At 40.8% G+C, this 11,519-nt stretch overlaps 1 protein-coding gene across 1 annotated transcript in view; it reads left to right on the top strand.

The window, feature by feature from the left end:
- The first annotated feature begins 6,625 nt into the window (after nucleotides 1-6,625).
- Nucleotides 6,626-11,519, top strand: part of LOC116046824 (protein inscuteable homolog) — a 60,402-nt gene continuing 55,508 nt past the window's right edge. The window contains exon 1 of the mRNA XM_031295259.2: nucleotides 6,626-6,921. The gene's annotated coding sequence lies outside the window, so the exon portion shown is untranslated. The remainder of the gene's footprint in view (nucleotides 6,922-11,519) is intronic.

The raw sequence follows: 11,519 nt of genomic DNA, 5'->3' as shown, positions 1-11,519 counted from the left end.
GTTTGGGGTACTTGTGTTGTTCTTTAAAGGTTTTTAAGCATTTAGTTGTAGAAAGAGGTTGAATGATTCTATAATGAGAAGCTTATATTTGTACATAAATTGCTGGAATATTGATTCATGATGTCCATAAATGATTAATGTTAAATCACATGGCATTAGCAAACCGTATGTAATGTATTGGTTTAAAATTTGACAAGATTTCCCAGTACAGACTGACATCCTGAAAATGTGTAGCACACATCTATAATTTGGCAAAAATATTGGAAACCACATCCACATTCATACACTGTTTGGGTCACTGTGTATGCAGCGACAGTCTGCAGGTGTAAACACATCAGTTTCAGTGGGAGTATTTTCTGACACCACAGCGGCATGGATATGTTGAGATACGTGATGATACAAAAAAAAAAATCTGCATGGGTAATTGCTTAATAAAAGGCAGCCAAACCTGCAGTCAGACTTGTTCTTTTTTAGCTCCAGTGGAGGTAAATGCACACAACTCACTTTCAATCAGAAGCATTGTATACGGCCACTTACAATAATTATTCATCAGAAGCTAAATCTTTGTTTTACAAATATTCTACTATACTACAAATATTCTTCTATACTACTTTTCTTTTTCGGCGTCAGTGCAGACAGAACACAACATTTCAGAGACAGCTTACAGCACAATACATTGTTTAAGCTGCCTTTACGTACTGCATTTATACTAGCTGACAGACTACTTCATGAAAATTTTATCACATGCATTGTGACTGAACATTTTTAGGGTTCTCTTGATTTTCACAGCAGCACTCCAATAGGTGGCAACATAATAATCTAGACTAAAGTTTCAGTGGAGCTCTGCAGAGTCTCACAGGTCCGACTCAAGTCACAAAAGCATTTTAAAAAGTCTCCACTGGTGATAAATGTGAACTGTTGGTCAACAGGTGGTCTGTTTGTATTTTGTTTATTTGCACAAATGATAAACTAAAAGGAGAAAGAACTGAATCTAAAAAAACAAAACAAAAAAAGGGGAAAATGACAAGGACAGAAGAGACAACATAAGATGATGATTCCTTAAAGGACAATTCCGGCGCAAAATGAACCTAGGGGTTAATAACATATGTGTGCCGAGTCGACCGTTCTCTGGGATCTGTTTTCATGCTAATCGAATGTGTCTCTAGCTTGAAACAGGTATAGGTATATGTAAGGAGATAACATAGGCACAGGCTAATTATTGCTAACTAAAATGCTAGTTAACATTAGTAATTAAACTTAAACAGCTAATGTAAGTCGAAACTGCCTGCGAGCTTCTATTGTACTGTACGGTAATTTGTCTACTATGCAACAGAAAGTCGCGTGGTTATGACACAATTGTTAGCCTATTTTTACAAAAACAGCTGCTACGGAGCCATAACGTGAGATACAAAGTAATGGAGCTTTTTATACATTGTCGTGTTTCTTTAGAAATAAACAATGGACAAATAAAGTCTTTAAACGCTTCAGATGTGAAGTTATTCGCTGTCAAAGTGACGTCAAAATTAATGCCAGTTAATGGAATGTTAACGGTGGGTGAGTGCTTGTTAGCGTCAAAATGGGGCCATAGGAGGTACGCTTTGTAGAGACTGGCTTACCCCCTTGCAAAATAGCACCACAGGCACCATCTTGGAAAAACAGTCATGACCAGTCGAACCACGAATGCCCTGCTTGAGCTATGTTACTAGTTACTGGTTGCATGGCGTTCGTCGTTCGACTGGTCATGACTGTTTTCCCAAGATGGCGCCTGCCTGTATAGTGAACGGTACATTCTTTATAAACTATCTTTTTAATAAACTGTCTGTACACTTACAAAGTTCTCAATGCTTCGGTTTACATGTAGGGACCCTCATTATGCTACCGTTTAAGTGTGGTGCTATTTTGAGCCTTGTTAGTGGTGTAGAAATAGCGATTTACTCGTAACTAGCCCCGAAGGCTAGCGTTATAAGCTAATCACCGGTTTGCGCTAGCTTGTTTCAAGCTAGAGACACATTCGATTAGCATGAAAACAGATCCCAGAGAATGGTCGACTCGGTACACATATGTTATTAACCCCTAGGTTCATTTTGCGCCGGAATTGTCCTTTAAGGTTTCTACATTTGATGATGTTTGAACAGTGTCATTGTTCCAGGCTGTCTGGACAGCAATGAGGCGTAAAACAATGACCTTTTGAACTCTCCTGTTCCAGGTGGATCATGAATGGAAGTCATCAAGCAGTGCTGCATAACGAGGGTGTGTGCTTTTGATGGGTTTTAATTCATGAGGAATGGTAAATTGTCTTTGGTGACACACAAATACTGTCTCTTTGCTGCTGCTGAGACACATAATACCTCATACTGTAGGAGCCAAAAAAAAAGCTTGTCAGCTCAAATTCTGGACCACCTGTGAGAATCCAGACGTGGAAAATGTTCTTTTTTCTCTTTTCTTTTAAAAGGCGCGATCAAGTGCCGTCATCTCCAACCCTCATCAGTACAGGACTGGTCTATATCCACAACGTTTCATTTCCGGGATTGTTCATTTCGGCCGGATGTCCGTTACCTTCCGCTTTCTTGGTGTTGGCATTTTAAACTCTGGTGGATTTATGAGGACTATGGTTAACTGCTCCTCAGATCTCTGCAGGGTAAATCCAGACAGCTAGCTAGACTATCTGTCCAATCTGAGTTTTCTGTTGCACGACTAAAACAACTTTTGAACGTACATGTTCCACCAAAACAAGTTCCTTCCCGAGCAGAGGTGTCGTTGCTCCTTGAGGAGCTTAGCGCTGCCCAGGACAATTGTGATTGGTTTAAAAAAATGCCAATAAACCAGAGCAAGTTTCTCTCCCATCCCAGAATGCTGTGTGGACTAGCCAGACCCTCATTTGCAGCGCTGTGGAGGAAGGTCTGGCAGAGCGAGACTAGGACTGGTTGTACTGGGCAGCTCTTGTGTGGTTTACTTACTGAGTTAAATTATGTGTACTACTACAGGGACCACTGAGTAAAAGTTACAAGAAACCCACAAAAGAAACTAAAGAAAAGGTGAACATCATTAGTGAAAAATAAAACATGAATCTTGATGTATTTAGAAAGACCTGCAACAGGAAATAAAACATTCATTTCACATAAATCATGGTAACTAGAGCAGATAAATATCATGCAAATGCATAATTACAGTTTTAGGTCATTGTTTTGCCAGCAATAACATTCCTTTTATGTATTTAAGGTGCAGTGTTTCCAGAAGAATCACAGAGAGCTAAAAAAAAAGGAGGATAAATAAAGGCCCTTCAGTTTTTGGATGACAAATACGGTAATATGTAAGTTTGGAAATTGAGGGGAAAATGAGCTCATTCAATAAGGGTGAAATTGAAAAACAGGATACAGTGGATCCTATTTGGTTGCACGGATGACTGCCAAGTGTGCACCGGAGCAAAAACAGGACATTTGTCACAGTGTGCATCACACCCAAGCACACTAGGAACCAGTGGTGGAAGAAGTATTCAGATCCTTTTACTTCAGTAAAAGTACTAATACCACACTGTGAAAGCACTCCACTACAAGTCATGCATTTAAAACCTTATTTCAGTTAAAAATATGTAAGTATTATCAATAAAATGTTCCCTGTCTGTGTTTTCCTATTTTATCTGATGTTTATGGATTAATATTACTGCTGCATTAATGTGTATGTTGCATTTTACTGCTGTAGATGTTGAAGGTTGTGCTCATTGTAACTCCTTTATATACTGTTGGGTAGTTTAAGCTACAGCAATGCATCATATTCTATAAGCTCATCATGTTTGTGGCGGCGCTGTCCTGGAAGAACCGTATCTCTTAAAAGACAGCTTTTCATGGAGTCAGAAAAACAGCCCTGTCAGCTTTGTGACGATGCATTTTCCAGCTGATCCAAGAGGCTTTTTAAAGACTTTATTTAGCTTAAAAAGTAGGAGAATTTTCTCAACACATAAAGGAACACTTTATCCTTCAGTTTATCACAAAAATTCAACATGAACACATCTGGAGATACATGGTTTTCACTGGAAAGGAAGGGGATGAAACTCTGTCATCTATAAAGCTGTCAGATAAATGTGGAGTAAAACGTACAAAATATCCACCTGACATGTAGTGGGGTAGAAGTATAAAGTTACATAAAATGGAAATATTCAAGTAAAGTACAAGTACCCTGAATTTACTTAAGTACGGTAGGCTACTTGAGTAAAGTACATATTTACATTCCAGCACTGCAAGGTTTTTGTAGGCTTACACATCTCATAGTTCAGATGTAATACAAGGAATATGTGAGAAACCATCAACACCAGACATTCCATGTCCACGCTATAAACACTTCAGCAATAAATGATTGGTTATAAAGCCAACTATTCGACTGGATGACTTATTAATTACCAGATGAGAGGAGATGTATGAAACACATGTGACCTTATGCGATCGGAGTATAAACAAAAAAAGGGATTTGTGCTCTAATACCCCTGAAGCTTTAAAACCCTCAACTGTCAGTTGTTTTACAGTCTTTCCACTCATGCTCTCTCTCTGATACTATCTGTCTGTCTGTCTGTCTGTCTGTCTGTCTCTCTGCAGTCATGCTAGAATCCACATGGAAACTTTTCCTACATGACTGAGGGGGGAAAAATAAACCCCCCCTCTCTATATTCTGATAATTGAGGGTACGGAGGGTGAGTGCTGATGCGTGGGTCGGTTTGATTGTAAGCTTCTTTCTCAGCAGTATCTAACAATCCCACTATGCCAATGAGTACAGCAGTCCTAATGGCACACAGCTGCTTTGAATGGGGCCCTTCCAGTTGGAAATTAGATGGTTCGTATAAGAGAAACCGAGAAGCAAGACCCCCCCTTCTCCAGAGAGAAGCAAGTCGCTAGTCCAGTTCCCAGAAACCTATACCACAAACCAATTTCAAAACCAGAGGCTTTGGTAAATGCTTCTTTTTAATGTTTTAAAGGAATGGTTCAACATTTTGGGAAAAAGAGAGCTTGAGTCATGATAGCCCCTTTTCACACATGCACTGCAACCCTGAACTTATCTAGACATTACTCGGAGGAGCTGTATGTGAGAACGCAAATGTCCGAATCAGTAGGACCGGACATTAAACAGACATTACCCTGCCAGCTCCCAAGTACAAAGTCTGTTTAATGTCCGATTTCCCTTTAGCTCTCTGTGCACTTATTAGCTTTCTAGCTGAGAGTTAAAAAGACTGATACCTCTCTCATGTGTGTAATGTTACACTAAATATGCTGCTAGAGCCAGCAGGTGGTTAGCTTAGCTTAGCAATAAAAACCGGAAGCCCAAGTCAATGTATTCTCATGAACGGGTTCGTAGGATATCTTCCTCCGCTCTCCCGCTTGAAAACTCCCTTTGTTTTATGACCCATCGATCCACCCCGACCTTCTCCCACATATTAGCGCTCTTATAAAGCGGCAGTCATTGTAGTGCGTACAGTAATAAATACATGGAATACATACAAATTACAGTGCATTACTTTCCAAAGCTATATGTAGGAATGGTTCATGAGAACAGCCTGAACGTGTTCATTAGTGAGCTTTAGAGGTGCTGGTAGCCATTTTTTAAAAACCTTTTTCCCCTGCTTCCAGCCTTATGCTAAGCTAACCCATCTTTATGGCTCTAGCTCAACATTTAACGTACAGACTTGAGACTGGCATCGATGGTCTCATCTAACTCTTGGTAACAAAGCGTATAAGTGATTTTCCCAAAATGTTGAACCAGACCTGTAAAGAATGGCGTCTCGCTAAGAATTGCCTTCATACATAGCAATGTGCCTCTAAATGTGGTTGAATGAGCACTCCCCTGTTGCATTTGCCAGGAAATGAGGAGGAAATTAGCTGTTTACATTCAGATTTAAGCTAAAGCTAATATTTATTGACTCTATATAGTGTAACAGGTCCTTATGTGCACATGGGAGTGTGTGTGGAGCCGCCCCCTTCACATAATCACATGATAATTATTCACTAAAGAATACATCGCAATATTAACTGCAGCAACCCGGACCAGCTGAGTCTTCTTGCTCATAATGGGAACCAGCCGACTGCCGTTTATATTTTCATTTTCCTTCCTCATTTTTAAAGGTCCCAATTTTTCCATAAGGCAGTCATTTCCAAGGCCGATGTGAAATCAGACACCCAGGAGCACTCATGGTAAAGGTCCAGAAACAACATAAGACCGGCCCGACATCCTCTCACCTTCCCCAATCCCCCTTTCCGTCTTGTGCGACTGTTGCTGGGAAGGTAAACACCTTTTCACCGTGTCAGAAATGGGATTTCATTCTGCTGCTATTTCAGTTCCTTCATCTCCCCCTCTTTTCTGTCCCTCCCTCTGTTTCTTTTTCTCCCCTCCCTCCCTTTACTGCCACATCTGGAACCTAGCTCCTCATTTATTTATGTGGTCTGTGTTGTTTCTTAAGTCTTATTTAAAAGTCCTTTACCTTGTCTTCTTGGCAGTTTCTCTCCATCTGATGAGGTCTGCAATTACATCTCGCCATAACTGGTCACTCTGCAATTACATGGCCAACCACAAAATCTTTCCCCCCCCTCCTCTGAGCAGCACCACTGCTCATATGGCAGACCGAAATAGAATAGTTTCATGTCTGTTTGGATGGCGGCCCAGCTGAAACTATGCTCCGCTGCTTGACTGACAGTGGGATGTGGGCTTTTTCTCCCCAAGAAAAACCTTTAAGGCTAGTCATGTTTAGTCTCTGAGCAGTCCCACTCCAGCAGGCTTTGGTGGTGGTTGGCCCAGCTGGGCTCCAAGACGGGAGACAGAGCGAGACAAAGTTAGAGTGAGTGAAAGCGAGGACAGAGACAGACGTTTTGCAGTGAAGAAGACAAGAACCTCTGTAACTATGAACCCTCCTGGGAACACTTAACCTTTCAGTAGCTGACCGGGGTAAGTTTGGTAACCGCTTCAGTCTAATCTCAACTTGTGAGAATGTTGAAATGATGCTGACAGAAACTTTAAAGGCGTTTTTATTTGCATTTTCAGAAAACGTAGATAATAAAGTGTGTCAGATAACTTAATAAGCATGACCTGTGCAGCATGTAGCACCTGATTTAAATAGAAAACTCCAAATATCTTAAACAGCAATGCAGTTGCCCACTTGATTGACATTACAAGAGACTTTCCAATTGGCAATGCATTTATTATGCAAGGTGCTTTCAGAGATTTCAAATTCCCGCATTTAAATGGGTGGTAACTTAACTGACGGCAAAGCCCTTTTTCTCATAAAAGTGTTTTTGACCAACGTCCAAGTCTGCTTTTTTTTTTAAATCACAGAAACCTTAAAACTTTTCTAAAGATGTCAGTAGCATTCTAACTTAAAAGCTTCTGATTTAAAAGGGCGGCAGTATTGATCATCTCGATGCCCAGATTCTCACAAAACATAAAGGTTATGTGAACCCCTCTGGAGACTGATATCTGTAAAATTCAAAAAGCTTTAGATTTTTCTATTTTACAATATCATCCTTAGCAAAAAGTCAGATGAAGCACACAAAAAACATCTGTGAAAGTGATTCAACTGAACTCTATACCAAAATCTAAAATGTAATAGTGTGTTAAGAGTAATATAATTGAAAAGGTAATGCATTATATTTACTGGCAAAAATGATCAGGTTAGAGGTACATTTTGGGACATCATTTTCTGAGCGTCAGCCCAACATACCAAGCGATCGACAAATTATATTCGTTCAATCGCCCAACCCTACTGACTGATTTTTACACCTGACTTTGTATGCTAAACATTTACATTTTAGATCACACATACATTGCGTTTCACTTAGCATCTCTCTTTGTGGGAACTTGCACTTGCCAATTGATGCTATCAAGATAAATATAAACGGTCCATTCGGGATACTGCTCAGTGTTCTCAATTGGAAAGTATTTTATGTTTTTGTTACGAGTCATGCTGGAGCTGAACGCCATGGTAGGTTGATCTGGTTTGTGTGGGAGTGGTGGACGCTGAGACTGGAAAACAACAAAGATTACAGTGAGGCTGACGGTCATGATGAGGACGCAGCTACCACATGTCTTCACTACTGGCTTCTGTGTGTGCTTGTGATGTGGTCGTAAAGAAATGAGAGAGAGAAAGGGCGAGAGAGAGAGAGAGAGAGAGAGAGAGAGAGAGAGAGAGAGAGAGAGAGAGAGAGAGAGAGAGAGAGAGAGAGAGAGAAAGAGAAAGAGAGAGAGAGAGAATTATAAATTATAAGAGAGGTGTGTCATTATGCTTCTCAATATGAACTCTCTCTGTGTGTATTTCCCTTCTTTTCTACCCATCAACTGCCCAGTGAAACCTTACTCACTCAACTTTAACTGCCATCACCTGTGTGCTCAGTGTAAATGCATGAGTGGAAAAAAGTGCAAGGGCTCTGAATAGTAACATGAACTGAACAGCAAATATGTTGCCAGCACCAGAAATATTTCTGTAGCCATGTAAGTTGTGTTGTCACTATATAATTATATGACAAACAAAAACACACAGAGCTGTGTATTTTTGAGTCTTTAAGGAAGAATGAATGTTGTGTTTGGTCCTCTGAGGACAGGTGGGACGTTGAAGTTGCCAAAAAACACAAAAATACATCAAGAAGTAGCTGAAACACCTTCAGTGTCTTGCTCTGTTCTTAGTATTTGGCCTTTCTTTAGTCTGACACATTAGCGAGTCTTGCATCTGGTGACTGATTGCGTCACACACGTTTTACAATGTAACTGGTGCCCTTTTGGTATAAAAATATCCTTTGCGAGACTATGTGATTGCTGCTTTTATAGCAAATGATAGCTTAGCATAAGTTATACAGAAAAAGAGCTCCATGCTCCAAACTGGTTTGAATGGCTAATTTAGCATCAGCGAAGCTAAGCTACGACAGCCACTTCCCGTAAACATCTGTTTAGCACTTCTATCTAATCATACAAGACTGATTAGGGATAAATGCAGAAGCACAGTTCCTCTCTGCCGTGCATTCTCCTCTGGCCCGCCTGGTGAACAGCTGAGGAGGGCGTAGCGTGGTTAACATGAACCGCACGCGCAGGTGTGGCCATCACTGTGCTGTCACACTGTTTAATTAGGTTTTCTCTCCATGGGCGGAGAATCTCAGGGTTTCCGTTGTAATTTTTTCCCCATTTCTCCTTAGTCTCACCCACACGCTCATTGTCTGAGACATTAAGAGAGCGCCTAGAGACTACAGTATCACTGAGGGTGTGACCGAACTTTGCGACCACAGCTAAAGTTGGAAACATAAAGCGGCTCTTGGCTCCACACAAGTCTGCTTTTTGAGGAGCCAGTGTCAAAGCATTGCGTATTCAAACTAGCGTGCTCACACTAAACTGGCTTTATGCTCAACATGAACATTTCTTTCACTCATCAAAGACAAAAGTCAAACCCGTATAGTTGCTCCTATAATAATAGGTAACAAGTTGATTCACGATCAAGGCTTAGATCCCACACTGGGAGCTGTCCGTCATTCTCCATTAGTAGTGCCTTTCTTCTGGATGAGGTAGTTTCTTTTTTTGTCTATTGCTATTTTATCATCCCATTTCTTTGTCTCTGTGTGGCCTTGTTATAGTCAGATCATTTTGTTCCTCCTCCCACGAGTCTGGTGTTCCCCACAAGCTATTTCTCACACAGCTCTGCCTGTCCTCCGATGGTTTCGATCCAGATGCCCATTTATTGCGTTTTCGTCAAGGAAAGCAACAGCTTTACACTTCTTTTCTTTCTACACCTTTTTGTCTGTATTTCAAAATGTACCTATACTACAGTATTGTTAAACAAATGGAAATATATAATTTATTATCTATAATTAGACATAACTACAGTATATAACTACATATACCATATACCATTATAGAATAATTACCATTATGTGACCTAGGGTACTTAGTTGGTAGCCTAAATGTTGGTAAAAAAAAGTGGCCTTGTAATTTTGAGGACATTTGCTTCGATCTGACAGCTGTAAACCTCCAAGGTGTTGTCCTGGTTTGTGTCATAGAGGTAGGGGATGCTGTGGTTATGGAGCTGCAGCAGAGCAGGTTGGTAGTTTTATTTCCCCTCCTCCTGTCCACGTGTTGAAGTGCCCTTGAGCAAGACAATAGTGTAGTTAAATTCTTTGAAAGGTGCACGTCAGGCTATGGTTAGGTCTGGCGTAGGGTCGGTATCTCCACGTACCTACGTATGTAGCCACGGCGTTGATTAAACGCAGAAGCATAAATCACGCTTAATCCTTGTTATAAAACAATCACCAGGCTCAAAACATGATTTCTACATAGTAAATACATGCTTTCCTTGCACAGCATATCACTATATCATGCGAGAATCACATATCACGAAAAAAAAAATCCATCTTGTCAGGCTCCAGCCGACAGTAATTTCTTTGTGTCTGAACTAACTGCTTACCGCACCTATCCAACCCGGTCTCATGGCAGTTCGTGTAAATGTATCAGCGTCCGGTGAGGAGCTACTGGCAGTTACGGGCGTGGTTTAGGTGTGTGTGACAGCAGCGATTGTTTGTTCAAATAGACAGATGGTTCACCTGCCAGGTATTTTTTTGAGAGTGCCTGCCCTTTCACAAACAGTTTTCAATGACGGCTTCTCACATGGTTCTGTGTTAACAAACCATCTGGCTCGTCAGGTTAACAGTTTGCAGCCTCTGACTATTGGTGCCATTTTAAGACACTGCTGTGCAAGTTTCTTCAGCACTTCATAGCTATTAAGAAAAGAGATACAAGCTAGTACTTCTGTGACAAATGTAGTACATTTCTACACTTGCATGGTTACAACAACAGTGGCTCGGGGCTGCTACCTTTGAGTTGCTGACCTTTGACCTCATGGGTAGTACAGACAACATCTTCCTCCGCATGGAGCCAGCTGCCTGTCTCCAACATTAATCAAAGAGGCAGTTTTTATGTCTTCCAAACAACTATGGTCAAAAAAATATTGTGTCCACACCTCCTGCTGTTGATTGAAACATTCATTCAAGAAATGAAATATTATGATAATAAATATTTACCACAAATTAATCAGCAAACTGTTGTGGTAAGTATGAAGAACAGGCTGGAACCCAAACCTTCTTCAATGACATACTTTTTAAATAATGTTGGACCACAGCATGAAGCGAGAATGAGAAAGCTCCACTTTCATGTTTCTTACATCACAAAATGTGGACGACGCACATGCGTTGCGTGTAAATGTTTGACTCCGGTGACTGTTGACACATCACTGCGATAGCGTTCATGACTCAGTGGAGGCTCTCTCTTCAAAGTGGGGACTCAATTAAGAGAGTGCAGGTATAAATTTTTGCGTAGGGGGGCCCAATATGGCAGCCGCTCTGGGGCCCAAGGCTGGGAGATAAATCAATATCCGACTGGTTGAATTAGAGCGTCAGCTTGGAGCTTCTCTTGCATTGACCTCTTTTTCTTTGCTGTCTTCTTTTCTTCCCATCTCCATCTGCTAATTGCAGGGAGGTCATTGCTGGGCTTCAGTCTGTTCATCTGTGATTGTA

This window comes from Sander lucioperca, chromosome 7, assembly GCF_008315115.2.
Source record: "Sander lucioperca isolate FBNREF2018 chromosome 7, SLUC_FBN_1.2, whole genome shotgun sequence".
Classification (NCBI taxonomy): Eukaryota; Metazoa; Chordata; class Actinopteri; order Perciformes; family Percidae; genus Sander; species Sander lucioperca.
Note: the sequence above shows the minus strand (reverse complement) of the source record. Positions and strands in the feature narration are given on the sequence as shown.